The following is a 12,408-nucleotide window of genomic DNA, read 5'->3' on the forward strand; positions in this document are numbered from 1 at the left end:
ACTTTTCATATATTTTGACTATTTTCATATTTCCCAATTAATCTGCGTTGCTTCAGGATATGCTACTGCTGTCAATCTACACACCCAGCATACATGCAGTGAAATCGGTGAGTTCATGTTCATTCACCACTCCGGAACCTAGGTTAATGTACAAGTGCGCTCTAAGTATGGTGGTGAGTTTTCCGACAGCCTTGAAGGTATCACTGCTGCTCCCCCTGCAGGTCGCCTCAGCTTTCTGCTTACCAAAGCGCACTGAGTTCCGCTCAGCCTGGCCAATCGTGTCCCGCTGTGGTTCAGCACCATTGCAGTGTGGAGAGATCATACGGAGGTGCTGCTCGTTGAGAAAGGGATCATTTGGAGGAAAGATACTCGACCTGGGTGACCGCTCTGGGCAAACACCACCCTCATTTCCCCGGTACAGTCACCGTGTGACATTGCCATAACCACCTTTAGTCGCGGTGAGTATTTCATTACCTTTAGCTGACAAAACATTCAGAATTTTCTAGGTAGTCGCAGTCAAGGCTGCTGGTGACTTGGAACATCATCTGCACTGTTGATGTGGACGTAAACCCGCGGCGAGGAGGCTTCAGCGTTAGCGCGCTGGCCAGTGCCGACACAAGCGGTAACTGTCTGTAGCTCGGGAGCACAGAGCAGATGCTTCGGCGTCGGAGCCAGGCAGCCAGCCGTTTCGGCCTGGTCACGACTGGTGAAAAACAAGGATGAGGATGTCCACCAGCTGCTGCCTACAACAGGCACGCTAACGGCATGCGAGCCGAGCTAAGGCAGCTAACGTTGACGTGCTGGTTCAAGCTGTCGTGGCAGCGCTGTAAAAGACCTTAGCTAGTTAGCAGTGAACTAACGTTAGAGCTGCGTAGAGCCATCCAGGTAACACGTCAGCTAGCAGCTCACAGTTTTTAAGGGAGCTTTAAACAGCGCGGAGGTTGTCACTTAATGTCAGCCACTACATATTTCTTCCTGAAAGCTTTAGCTTCACCATTTTCACTGTGGTACTTAAAGTTGAGCTCTACAAAAAAATGCTGCAGCTTGTTCGTTCGAAAATTGTTTTATTTTGAAAATCACGAGCGGAAGTGTGGGTTTTGCATCCTCGCAGGCTTGATTTGCAACTTTTCAGTGCTAAAAGCAGCACAAACGTTCATGTAATGCGTCTTGTACCAAGGGTTGGGTCTGATTCCCTTCAGTCAGGCTGACTGAAAGGAGTTGCTGTAGAGGAAATCAGTGACATGTGCAGGGGTTCAGTTTCAGTCTGTGGGTAACTTTTGCCACATCGTCAGTCGGTTTGAGTGGCAAATTAGTGACTCGTGTCTTTTATTTCTCGTTCGTTAATAGTTATTCATTATTACTTTATGTCTGTGAGTTTACAGCATTACCACGATGGTGAATTAAGCCATCTCCTCATACATATGTGTATGTACAGAATGTCAAGTTATGTTGGATATGAACAAGTATCTGAGAGGTGTTGCCTCAGTAAACACAGGTGAGGTGCACAATGCATGGCCAGTTAAGGAGCATCAGACCAATGACCTGACGGTGCTTAAACCTTTCACCCAGAAACATTTCATCTTGATAGCTGCCAAGCATGCTGCCAATACCTGCGCCCTTTAACTATTACCCAACGCTGTTTAATAAGTTGTGCTTGGACAGACCAGTGTTTTATATTTGACCAGCAGTTTGCTGCTGAAAGTTAGCAGCAACCCTCTTTATATCAGCAGCATCACTAATAAATTCCTCTTTGCTCTGCCAACCCAGTTCACATCTGCCAAGTTGCTTCCTGGTTGATCTGTCAGTATTTTTTACACTGATGTCTGTAAATGAAATGAATGCTGCTTGGAGTGATATTCGCCATGATTAGTGAACTACCCCCTCAAATAATGGCGTCATGGGCAAAGATGTAGAGCTGAAGATCCAGATAATTCCATGCCATCTGCTGCTCATCCTCAAATCATCATCCTCCCTCCTCATGTCGCCTCCTTCCTTGCTCTATCTCTGCCACCATGTGTTTTGGGACTAGGCTGTCATCAGAGCTGCGGCCTATTTTAGACAGAAACTCCATTTACCCACTTAATCTGTGTCTCTGTCTCCTGGACTTGAGTTTCTCCTGTTGCACAGTGTCACAAATGCTTGCTTGTCCAGCCCATGTGTTTGATGAGCAGAAGGCTGTAAAATGTATCATATCATATTGTGGAGTTGGTGAATTCACATATCGAACAATATACTGTAGTTATGGGAGCATTTGCAGCAGATATGGGCTCATTAAGACAGTTGTAAACCAAAACAAATGTAACTGTAACTGTATTGAGCCCCAGAGTGTGTTGCCTCCCTCCCACCTATGGTGATGTACACGCCTAGGGGATCAAAGCTGTAATTAGCCTGCCATGGATTAGCAGTGGGGACTATTTTCCACTGTACTCGCTTCCACCGAACCAGAGGATCGCACAGGCTGCCAGCCTCCTGCCCTTCCTCCTCTTCTAGTTTGAACATCCAGCATTCCTTAAATTGATTATGGTATTTTCCATTCTCTGTTGCCATTCAGCATCCAAACTGGCTCTTGGTGTATATGTACGTCACCAGTGGACTCATTCTTGTCAGTGTTGAGCATCAGCTGGGTATGTGGATGGCATGCAGAGAGAGCTGCTGACTCACTGCACTGCCAGGTATGAGGTCTGTCTGTGTGTTGGCTGTCTCCATGATGTACAGTACACCCCCACCCCACCCCACCCCTCGTTCAGAGCCTTGTCTCTCTGTCAGCCAAACACGGGTTCACACTGTTCCTCTGGGGGCTCCAAAGAGGTGGAGCAGCATAAAGAGTGTACTCTCTTGTTCATAAATGAATCAATGCTTTCAAAACTGATTGCAACAAGGTTTGGGAATCACAGGGTATATTGCTCAAGCTTAGGATGGTATTACCCTATTGGCAATTCTGCAAAACAATACTTGTGATTCGGGCTGCAACTGACAATATTCTTCTCAATCCATTGATGAGTCTCAACATAGTGATTAACAGAAGTAACACAGCAGTAAACAAAAGGTACAGCTGCCAGAAAAGGCCGGATGTGCCTCTGCCGTGTCTTACTCTGGCTCACATCTTTTCAAACTTTGTCTTGGTTTATGTGGTTTGACAGTGGTTGACATGGATTACATGGGTTTGCAGTGTAAGATTTTAAAACAGTCTCAGATTATGTTTGGGAAGTGGCCCACGGTGCTAAACTCTGCTGCCATTGTCGGAGCGCTGGTTTGCTGGACGTGTGTGAATGTTTTGATTAGGTTAGATTAACTGTATTATCCCTAAGGGGGAAATGGCTGGTTCCCATGGAGGTGGTGACGGCTTTGTCATTGTTCTGTCATACAGTGTGACTGGCTGATTTCTGTGCGCCACAGACTTTCACCTCCTTCACTTCATTTCCGCAAGTGCTGTGTTTGCAACCCTCCATTATTAGTACAATGCTGTGTTGTCAGATCAAACGGTCAGCCTTTAATGCACAACCCTGACTTGGACACAGTGAATGGTTAATTTACAGCACATGCTCTAGCCAAGTGCAAATCTGTCGGGTAAACGGCTGATTATTGACAGACTGAATGAGGTAGAATGCACTTCTTGTAACCTGATAATACTTTGAAAATAAGCACAAGATTAAATTGACTAACAGATATCCGACACCAGGTAGCCATCCGGAGTTATGACAGATGTACAGGTAGTGTAACTATTGTTGTCAGCTATCATCAACATTACTTTTTGATTAAAAGTAACCTTTTTATGCATGTTGTGATAATTCGGCAATTCACAATGTAGACATTTTACACATAGTACCAAAGCCACATTTCTAATTAGTCAGATTAATTTAACATTGACAAGCCCGATTTCCCACCAGTATTCAATTTATAGTAATAGAAAAGCAGCAAATCCTCACTTGAGAAGCTGGACCCTGTGAATGTTTGACATTGCTGCTCTGTAGTAGTGGTCCAGAGGTCACTCTAGGACCAAACTCAATTGAAGGACCGTGTGGTAGAAATAGATTTAGGTTCTATGAGCCTCTGACATGGTGATATTTTAATCAGTTTTTACCGAAAAATAACCACAGATGATGGAAAAAGTCTAACACAGTCATGCTGTAATTTAAGACTGTTTCCCAGCAGAAGTTGAAGCTTCAGTGAGTGGTTTGACCAGCTCATTTCACATGCTGACGGCAACTCTTGGACAAAAGGACATAATATATCCTGCTGTTGACCTGAACACAAAGTACCTGCAACTGAACTGCATCTGAACTCTCACACTGTTGACCTGGGTGTCAGAGAGTGTGTGTGTTTGGAGGGGAAACACAAGCTCTGTATCATTAACATGGCAGTATGGACGGTTTTGTTTAAGCCAAGATCATGGGTCATCATCCTCTCAGCGCCGCTGTTCTCTACGGGCTTTACCTTCCCATAGATCAGCTCTATGCTCAGCTTGCTGGTCACGACTCAGCGCCCGTCTGAAGTTGAACCCATGCCAAAGCCTGGTTGATTCCAGGAGCCTTTGAATTATTGCCAGTTATTTGTTGTTGCGATATGATGGAAAAGGCTTGAAAGGAAAGTGGGGGCTTTTACTGAGGCAAGCTGTGAGAGATGTTTACTGGAGAGTAAGGCAACTGTTAAATGTGTTCTCTTACATTTAGTGCTGCCTGGTTGCTAATGCTGCCACTGTGCTTAGAATTGCGTTGGAATTCAGGGATGGAGGGTTTCTGATATTATGCAACCTAACTGATCAAGTAGAGACTGTTAAAGCAGTTTGCATTGCGTAATTAAATCTTTTAGGTGTCTCGGTCCTAAAAATACTTAGGATTGAGTGTTTCATTGGCAAGCCAAGTCTGGCCGAGGCTTGAGGTCTAATGCTTATTAACTTGGCTACAGTTGCTAGCAGAATTGTGTCATTGTCCAGCTCGTGTTGTGTCTTTGTGTCTGCTGCAGTGGGATAGAATGAGCCAAAATGTAGCCCACATTATTGTTGTTTTTCATACCCTAGGAAACAATTTGATTGAACAACTATGATGAGTCTCTGGGGGTGGGAGGAAGTTGAGAGGCCAAGCTCTTTGGCTTGATTTTCTTCATATTCAGTGGTTTTGCCGGTCCCCCCAGCATCTGAGATGGCAGTGTAGTAGTACACCCACTCTCCTTTGTTCCCCCCCTTGTCCATCCTTTGGTCATGCGGCTGTGGTCTCAGGCCTTTGGGCTGTGCAGTGCTCTTGGCATGTCACGAAAGCTCAAGGTGGTCTATTGTTAGAGGACTGCTGAGCAGCTTATATGGCAGCGCAGCGTTTTGCTCCGTTTCTCTGGAGTAAAGTTAAATGCTTCAGCTGCTCCCCCACACACCATGCACACAGTGTCAGCAGCCGTGCTAAATGCTGAGGAATTAGTGGTCATGTGTCTGTAGTTTGAACTGTCAGTGAACTTGCGACTACCCAAGCTTTCATAGAAAAAAAAATCCCCTAAACCTGATGGCTGTTGTTTTATAACCCCCATTCCAGAAGAGTCGGGACACTCTGTAAAACAAAACACAATGTGATCATTTGCTAATTATTTTTGACATACACTCAATTGAAAACAGTACAAAGACAATATATTTAATGCTTTACCTCTTTAATTTCATTGATTTTTGGTGACAGTTTGAGACAAGTGTTGATTAACCTCTATAGTATTCTTTGAAGATGTCGCTCATGCTGGTGTTATATGGAACAGCATAATGATGAAAGTTTGTTTAGCCCATCTTACATACACGAGAGGACCAGATTATTGAAAATACCTCTCAGTGTAATGGAAAAAACACTGCTTGCTCCTTTGGAAATGGGCCTACAGTAGATGCTATAGTACAATACTGTTGTTTTTCCTTTTTTTTTTTTTTTAGGACAGTCATGACTTGTCAAGACATCTGTGAAGATTCTCAGTCATCCAGGTCATTGTTATCCAAAGATGGTTGAATGTGGGGAAACTCGACTTTATTGTAGATACTTGAAAACATTTGCCTCTCATCAAACTGCCTTCAGTTAGAACTAAAGCGGCGACTCCTTGGATGACTCGTCAAGATGCTACAGCCCTCACACTTGGAGCCTCTACAAGTCCTTGTTTGTTATGATACTTGTATGAAAATGATTGGTCCTTGTACCCAACAACTCATCGTAAGTCATTCTGGATCAAATCACAAACTTAATACTCGAAATGCAGCACATGCCATCGTCTTTGTTGTTGTAGTCAAAGTGTTCCTCATTGATCCCAGTGCTAATATGTGTTGGTGAAGTTAATGTGGAGCACTCTGGAGGGCCTCAGCACTGTGTGTGTGTGTGTTTGTTGTGGATGTGGTGAACATTTGCATTGAAAGCATTTGTATGTCTCAGTTTGAGAAGCAAAGAGGAAAGAGGCCGGATGCTGTCGGCATTCACCTGTGCTGTTGTGTGTTGTGGCTCACCGTGTCTAAATGGTGGATGTGTGTGTGTGTGTGTGTGTGTGTGTGTGTGTGTGTGCGCGCGCGCGCGCGTGTGTGCATGTACTTAGTTGCAACACGGGCCCATCCCAACACGTCTGGCCCTGCAGCTGCAGCAGATCTAATTTTAGCTCAGGATGTGCGTACGCCTCAGTTCCCCCTAGCCTGGCCTATGAGAGATGAGGAGAGGATGAGGGAGAAAGAGTAGCCAATCTTTCACTCTCCTCTCTTCTGTGCACCTATCTCTTCCTTCCTTTCTTCCAGTAGTTCCCTGTAGTATGCATTTTTCATGCCCAAAGAAGTCAGGTTTTTTGTGTGTCCATGTCCACGTGTCCCAGGGGCAGCACTATTGATTCATACAGGAACATATTGACTGTAGTCACTGCTGCTGCCTGCCTGTTTGTGACCTTTACTCACCAAAAGTCCTTGCCTCTATCAGTTGCTGTTTCACTGAGGTGTGTACCTGTAAGCCTCCAGATATTTACAACATGTATTAGGTCATCAGTTTGTACTTGACCAGGTATGCATTAAGGTTGTATTAACCAGGCAATAGGGGAAATTTTCCAGTGCTGTATTTGCTATTAATAGACCTCACTCTATTCCTGTGCAGACAGCCTCCACTGGTGAGTGGCTGGTTCTTGTTACGATTAAGAGAGGCACGGGGATGGAGATTACAGCCGACTGGTTCACTGTGGTCAGGTATTAGAGTTAATCCCTTTACCTAGGGAAAGTGTCTGGATAAAGAGCGTGTGTGTGTGTGTGTGTGTGTGTGTGTGTGTGTGTGTGTGTGTGTGTGTGTGTAGTGTGACGTGTGGATGTTTGGTGAAGAATGGCCACCTGCAAAACACAGATGCACAAAAGAGGATGAGTAAAATTCCCTTGTGACTGTGTTGAATCAAATGTGTTCGAGGAATATTTCGGCAGAGAGCAAACAAAATAAAGGCGTGCTCGTGTACCTTTTTGCTCAGCGCTCATTTGCGCTATGCTCTGTGTTTCGGTGCAGATTGCATCAACACACGGTCATGAACCCACCCCAGATTCTTTTAAATAGAGCTGTGCCGCATAATGTTGACATTTGAATTTTTATATTTATTTTTTGCACGTGTATGTTCATTCTGTTTAATTCTGGTGTTTCTGTACAGTTGCAGATTAAGATTAGGCTACATTAATGTTATTAGTATTATATCATTAGAGTTGGCTTCCAGTGATGGCTGTGTAGGATTGTTTCCAACTCGTGTAACCTCAGTTCCAATAACTCGAGAGAACTGTTAAGTCCTGCTACGTATGTGCATTTATTTTGATGAAACTGGTGAGTTAGATTCATGAAAGAAAGTTGATATAATAAAAGACTGACTCATTTAATTCATGAGTCACTTGTTCAAGGATTTTTTTTTTTTAGAGTGATGAAAAAAGTATGATGACAGACATTCAAAACTTTATTTGAAAAGCTCAGTAGAGGTTTCAAATGGAAAAAAAAAAAACACTGACATTTGGTACAGCCATGTCTGTAAACCTGACTTTAAAGAGGCTGTGGACTCGCTGCAGGTCAATCATTGGTCTAAACTTTTTTTGATTGGAGCAGTTAAATTGCCCTAATTTCGAAAGTTGCATGTGCTGTGTGAGAACCACATCACAGTCATTAAACAGCAAGAAAAAACCTTCAGTCATGGCGTGCATCCCCGCTGCCCAAGTGTGTCTGAGCAGGACGCTGAATCCCTCCTGCTCTGGATTTGACCATGTGACCTTCCTGTTGATCAGGTTAAACGCAAATAAAATTTCTCAGCCGGGATCAATGAATTGTCACGCCGTCGTTGTTGGATATTTAGCTTGTCATGTGTCACAGCCAGCAAACTTGAGGGAAGAAGGAGGGCGTCAGAAGTGGCGCAAACAGAACAGGCACAGAGCTTGCTCAAGCTCAATAATTCATGGCTGAGTGAGCTAAGCTGACCTTGAAAAATCCCCAGTGTTGGACAGTTGAAACCTGGCACTGCTCATTTAGGACAGAGAGGAGACGTTGAGACAGATACAAACCAACATAAGCAGTACATTCGCAGTCTGCCTTTTGGTAAGGTTTTTTTTTTTTTTTTTTTTTGTGAATGCATGTGCAAGAAAGTCGTCTTTCTCTTTATATGACTGTGATTGTAGCAGTTTTGTATCTTTACTAGTTTTGATTTGCAACATGTTGCACTACTGTGACTTGCTGTGTCACAGTATGAAAAGGGAAGCAGCCTCCCTGTCTAAGAGATTTTATTGTGAGGAATCGTAAAAAAGGAACTTTCCATAGCATATTAGTGACGTTGTTAATATTGTTTGACTGCTGTCTCACGCTGTTTTATGACTATAAAGAAATAGATCTTTATCCAACACTTCTGCAGTCTGGACTGATTTTCACATTGAGCTTTCTTCCATTTGTTGATACTGTACCTGGTACATCAGAAAAGGTGAACAATGCAATTGAGCACAGGCCCACCACGCTTTGCTGAAGTAACAGGCACTGATATCAGATTTGTTTTGACTCCTCTCACTCCTCCTCTGCCAGAACCTCTCACTAATCTCACAGCATGACCGCCAAAATTCACTCGCATCATTTCAATAATTGTGTGTGCAGTTTTGATTACAAGTTCTGCGGGGTTGCCAGTTGCTTTTGAAGCGAAGAAAACAAAACATGGACCAGGCAAAGCCTTTCGGATGGCCGTCTTTTGCTTGACTCTTGTGGACATTTCTTTACGCGTCATGCTGAGAAGTGTTGCACCCATTTGTCAGACCGTGATTAATGCTGCTGCAGTATCTGCATGTGTTGTAACAGCACCACACCGTACTTACTTGTCTCACAAACAGTCCTGCATTTTGCCCTGCTTTGATGGATGTTGTGAACACTCTCCTGCAACCTCGTGCTCGGAATCGATGCATGTGGGGAAAGTCGTTAAGTCTCCAATGCACTTGTTGTTGACTTTGTGGGGAAATTAAGTGATTGTGCGCTTCCTTTCCATCACATAGCAACTGCAGCAATACACAATGGAAGACCGCTTTGTAACGTGATAGCCAAAGGTATTGACTAATACAAGCTCAGTGTAGATTTATTCTTGGTAGCACAACTACGTGTAGTTTCTGTTGTAGCTCAGAAGTTGAACAGAATCCGTCTTCTCTCTTCTGCCCTGAGTGCAGCAGCGGTTAAGAGTGGTTCTCTGTACTTTGCAGCGCTGCAGCGTTGTTTGTTTACACTGGTTTAATGAGTCACTTAGTCACGGATACTCGTATGATTCATCTGTCTGCGATGAATGATGAGTATCGTTAGGTGCTTGAGGAAGCCCTCCATTTAGTGCTCACTTGAAATAAGACTCCAGCTACTCACAGGATATGTTGGGGATGTGGTTTTACGTTGTGTCTTGTTTCATGTGTCACCTGTTTTATCAGCATAATCATCATCATACCTGAGCATGCCGCCTAATGTATTGTTCAGTCAAGCCCCAGCTGGATAGGTCTGTTTACACTGACAGTGAGGTAAACACACATACAGTACACAGAGCAGCAGTGTGGGATTAGACTGCAAGCTGTCTGTCATAGAACTGACTTGATTAGCATTCTTGTAGTGTTTGTTTATGGAGTTGCACAGCATGTCGATGAGTGTGCTGCAGCTGTTGTTAGTCCTGTATGTCCTGGAAGCTGGCAGAGGAGAGGACTGGCTAAGACGGTGTGTGGGTAAGAGTCTTGGCGCACACAACTTGCCCCAACATTCAAGATGTTAATCTTATGTTGTTGTTTTGGAGCTGACTGGGCTGATTGTATGAAGGCGTTTTTCTTTTACCAGCTTAGCTAACAAATACTGTACTTGTTGAGTCATGAGGCTGCCGAGGCTCCAGTATGATAACAGTTTCCGTCAGAGTGTGAATAGTGAGCAGTTCCTTCCCCTCCCTCATAAGTGCAGTTTGAACAACACGTAGCACTCCATACCTGCCTGCCTGGGCTGCTCAATGACCCTTTCTCAGTTATGTATTAATCAGTGGCTGGTGAAAGGTTCCACTGTTTCAGCCCCATCAGATCAGCATGTGAATACATTCACGTTTTGTACAGACTGAGACAGGACAGCTTGTACACTATGGTGGAATATCCATATTGAATTCTTTTTAATTTCACGCCCTGTTTATTAAAAAACTCGGATCAAATTGAAAACAGATTAAAAATGCAAAAATTGCTACGCTATTTTGTAACTCAATATTAATCAGCGTGACAGTATATACAAGCGAGAGGATGGCAATGTTGGTCCAGACTGAAGAGTCTCATCAGCCGTCGGATCGATAGCCATGAAATTGTGTACATTCATGGTACCCAGATGATGAATCCCACTGACCATGGTGATCTCCTGACTTTTCGTTCAGTCCTTAGTTTATTAGGTCCACCTAGCTGAAACGAACGCAGTCTCAACTGGCAGCCCTGTAATACATCTTACATGATTCATGAAGGCTTTTGTTGAAAGTGTTTTTGAAAGGTGCTGATTCTGGCATCTGGGTGTAGTTCTGAGGTAACATTGTGATGTGACTAGCTTTAATATTTATGATTTTTTTTTTTCACAAAGCAACAAATTGCATGTTAACTGCTCTGTGCGAACTACACTTGATAGCCTTGTTTCAACCTTGTGCACTCTTTAGCAGCGTGTTAAGCAATGTCATTGTGATTTGGGGTTTGAAGTGCCGTAAACAGGATGGGTTGGCGCTCTCCTATTCCCTTGTGAGTCCCCACACAGGACAATGAGCAGGTCCTGCATGGAGGAAGAGCGGCCCTTGAAGGAAAGTGTGTTTATTGTTGTTCGCCAGGCCTCATTAGGTGTATGACATATTTAGCTAACAGTGACGGCTGGCTGGAGAGCACCGTTGTTACATGCAAACACTGGGATGAGTGCAGAGTGGGAAGGAGTAACACTGTAGTCCCAAAAGCACGGTTCCAGCCAATTATGCATTGTTATAATGACGAGGGAGGACGGAGTTGTTATTATTCCTTTTCTTATTCAAAGGTTACCAGGCCTTAGCGTGATGTTTAATATGTCTTATTCTTTCAGTGGTTTCGTATTGATACTGTGGCTTTTGGGTTTCATTGTTATGATGGGGAAAATTCTATCCAATATCCTATGCTTAAGGTGAAAATCCTTTTGGTAAGACTGAAATGGTTGAACTGAGGGAAATGCGTGTTCTTTTGTTACAGTGCAATCTTTTTACCTCATACCGTATAATTTGAGGCTCCAACAATTCAGACCAATCCACTGCAGTTCAAGTCTTTCACTTGCCTTGTATTCTCTGAAATTTCCTCAGAGAGACTTTATGGATGTAGGCCTTCTGTTTTCTCCGTTCCTTATTGTGACAGAGCTGTGTTTTTCACAAGGCAAGAGTGAGCAAGAGTCATCGGGTGGACTCTGCTTTATAAAAGGGACAAATCTCAGAAGAACAGCATGGTTATTAAGGCCAATTTGTATATTGGTTGTCAAATAACACATTGCTCAGACATAATTATGATCTACTTGCCATGCTGTTTGAACATGGGAAAAAAGACCTTGGTGACAGTTTAGATTCACTGTAGATTTGAGGCTACAGCAATGTACCAAATATTTAATCCTGCCGAAAATCCAACTTCTACTTTAAAATCAATCGAGAAATTGTTAATGAATGAAATGGACAAACAAATGGAATCTGTTTTGTGCTCATCGTGCAAGACAAATCAGAGGACTGCATTGCATAATATGAAGCAAACATCATATAAAAAGCCAATATTGTGATAAGGAAAAACCTCTGCTCATTGATTAGCAGCATTGCTCAGAATGGCAGATGTCATTTCTGCCAAAAGGAGTGAGATAGATACATTAGGTCCATCACATTTAATGGGTACTTGTGCTGGTCTGTTGTCCTTCTCCTGTTGAACCTTTAACTTACGACTCTGTCATCTAATATGTA

The 12,408-nt window shown here is 43.5% G+C and overlaps 1 protein-coding gene across 2 annotated transcripts in view; it reads left to right on the forward strand.

Moving 5' to 3' along the window:
* The first annotated feature begins 237 nt into the window (after window positions 1-237).
* Window positions 238-12,408, forward strand: part of LOC143329990 (hyccin 2) — a 36,362-nt gene continuing 24,191 nt past the window's right edge. For both annotated transcript variants that reach the window (XM_076746110.1, XM_076746113.1), the window contains exon 1: window positions 238-458. The gene's annotated coding sequence lies outside the window, so the exon portion shown is untranslated. The remainder of the gene's footprint in view (window positions 459-12,408) is intronic.

The sequence above is a fragment of the Chaetodon auriga genome, chromosome 13 (genome assembly GCF_051107435.1).
Source record: "Chaetodon auriga isolate fChaAug3 chromosome 13, fChaAug3.hap1, whole genome shotgun sequence".
Classification (NCBI taxonomy): Eukaryota; Metazoa; Chordata; class Actinopteri; order Chaetodontiformes; family Chaetodontidae; genus Chaetodon; species Chaetodon auriga.